The 2,500-nt window shown below is 54.2% G+C and overlaps 1 protein-coding gene across 1 annotated transcript in view; it reads left to right on the forward strand.

Moving 5' to 3' along the window:
* wu:fa11c10 (protein FAM110A) overlaps window positions 1-2,500 on the forward strand; it is a 25,200-nt gene that overhangs the window by 11,732 nt on the left and 10,968 nt on the right. The window lies entirely within an intron of this gene.

Below are 2,500 nucleotides of genomic sequence, written 5' to 3' on the forward strand. Positions count from 1 at the left end.
GTCGCGGCCGTCGTGTGTCGCGGCCGTCGTGTGTGTGCGCCTCGTGTGTCGGCCCTCGTGTGTCGGCCCTCGTGTGTCGCCCTCGTGTGTCCTCGTGTGTCGCGGCCCTCGTGTGTGTCCTCGTGTGTCGCGGCCCTCGTGTGTAGTGGCCCTCGTGTGTCGCGGCCCTCGTGTGTGTCCTCGTGTGTCGCGGCCCTCGTGTGTAGTGGCCCTCGTGTGTGTCCCTCGTGTGTCGTGGCCCTCGTGTGTCGCGGCCCTCGTGTGTCGCGGCCCTCGTGTGTCGCGGCCCTCGTGTGTAGTGGCCCTCGTGTGTCGCGGCCCTCGTGTGTAGTGGCCCTCGTGTGTCGCGGCCCTCGTGTGTAGTGGCCCTCGTGTGTCACGGCCCTCGTGTGTTCGTAGTGGCCCTCGTGTGTCGCGGCCGTCGTGTGTCGCGGCCGTCGTGTGTCGCGGCCGTGTCGTGTGTCGCGGCCCTCGTGTGTAGCGGCCCTCGTGTGTTGCGGCCCTCGTGTGTAGCGGCCCTCGTGTGTTGCGGCCCTCGTGTGTCGTGGCCCTCGTGTGTCGCGGCCCTCGTGTGTGTCCTCGTGTGTCGCGGCCCTCGTGTGTGTGGCCCTCGTGTGTCGCGGCCCTCGTGTGTCCTCGTGTGTCGCGGCCCTCGTGTGTAGTGGCCCTCGTGTGTGTCCTCGTGTGTCGTGGCCCTCGTGTGTCGCGGCCCTCGTGTGTCGCGGCCCTCGTGTGTTGTCGCGCCCTCGTGTGTGTAGTGGCCCTCGTGTGTCGCGGCCCTCGTGTGTAGTGGCCCTCGTGTGTCGCGGCCCTCGTGTGTAGTGGCCCTCGTGTGTCACGGCCCTCGTGTGTAGTGGCCCTCGTGTGTCGCGGCCCTCGTGTGTCGCGCCCCTCGTGTGTCGCGGCCCTCGTGTGTGTCCTCGTGTGTCGTGGCCCTCGTGTGTCGCGGCCCTCGTGTGTCGCGGCCCTCGTGTGTCGCGGCCCTCGTGTGTCTCAGGGTTTTGTTTTGTTCGTGTTTCTGCTTCAGTCGAATGTTGAAAAGAAAAAGTAAAGTTCTACATTTCAAGTCCAAACGGGCGACTTCTGGATCCTTTTATTTCTGCTTCAGTGTTTTTCATTGTTTAAAACTTGAGTAAAACTAAATGTTCAGAGACTCGATCACAGTAAAATCTCCTCATGAAAGTTCAAAAATAAAAAAATCCAACTTTATTTTGTGGAGTCGGGTCACGAAGGTTTGTTTGTGATTTTAAAAATATGAGTCACCAGAAAAAATGTTTGGGAAACACTGATCTAGACTGGACCTGACCCTTTAGACCCTGACCCTTTAGACTCTGACCCTTTAGACCCTGACCCTTTAGACTCTGACCCTTTAGACTCTGACCCTTTAGACTCTGACCCTTTAGACTCTGACCCTTTAGACCCTGACCCTTTAGACTCTGACCCTTTAGACCCTGACCCTTTAGACTCTGACCCTTTAGACTCTGACCCTTTAGACTCTGACCCTTTAGACCCTGACCCTTTAGACTCTGACCATTTAGACTCTGACCCTTTAGACCCTGACCCTTTAAACTTCTTATCATGAGTGAGTTCTTCTTCTCTGATCTTCTGCATTTAGAACGTTCTTCATGATCTTCATGTTACACGACTCTCACAAACCAGAGCTAACAACAACTAGCATGCCAAAGTGCACTTCCTGATTATTGGGGAACAAAACTCTTTATAATTAGAATAATCAGGTCTGAGGAAACGTCTCAGACTGAATCTGAGGAAACGTCTCAGACTCTTGACGATCAGTTCTGTCTGAGTTTAGTTTAAATTTTAAAAAGCTGTTTTCAGTCTCTGGTATCGGGCGAGATCCAGATCGACAGAAACTAAAGCTACAGTATCGAAATCGATATCAGGTCCAGACTCCAGGGTCCAGGTTTAGGTCCGGGTTTGAGTCCAGGTTTGAGTTCAGGTTTGGGTCCAGGTTTGGGTCCGGGTTTTGGACCAGGTCCATGTTTAGGTCTGGGTTTAGGTCCATATTTGACTCCGGGTTTGGGTCCAGGTCCAGGTCCAGGTCCATGTTTGGGTCTGGGTTTAGGTCTGGGTTTAGGTCCGGGTTTAGGTCCATGTTTAGGTCCATGTTTGGGTCTGGGTTTAGGTCTGGGTTTAGGTCTGGGTTTAGGTCTGGGTTTAGGTCTGGGTTTAGGTCCGGGTTTAGGTCCATGTTTAGGTCCATGTTTAGGTCCATGTTTGGGTCTGGGTTTAGGTCCGGGTTTAGGTCTGGGTTTAGGTCCAGGTTTAGGTCCATGTTTAGGTCCATATTTAGGTCCATGTTTAGGTCCATGTTTAGGTCCATGTTTAGGTCCGGGTTTAGGTCCGGGTTTAGGTCTGGGTTTAGGTCCATGTTTAGGTCCATGTTTAGGTCCATGTTTAGGTCCATGTTTAGGTCCGGGTTTAGGTCTGGGTTTAGGTCTGGGTTTAGGTCCGGGTTTAGGTCCATATTTAGGTCCATGTT

The sequence above is a fragment of the Boleophthalmus pectinirostris genome, unplaced genomic scaffold (genome assembly GCF_026225935.1).
Source record: "Boleophthalmus pectinirostris isolate CB_2022bp ecotype Guang Dong unplaced genomic scaffold, ASM2622593v1 HiC_scaffold_8, whole genome shotgun sequence".
In the NCBI taxonomy this organism is placed as follows: domain Eukaryota; kingdom Metazoa; phylum Chordata; class Actinopteri; order Gobiiformes; family Gobiidae; genus Boleophthalmus; species Boleophthalmus pectinirostris.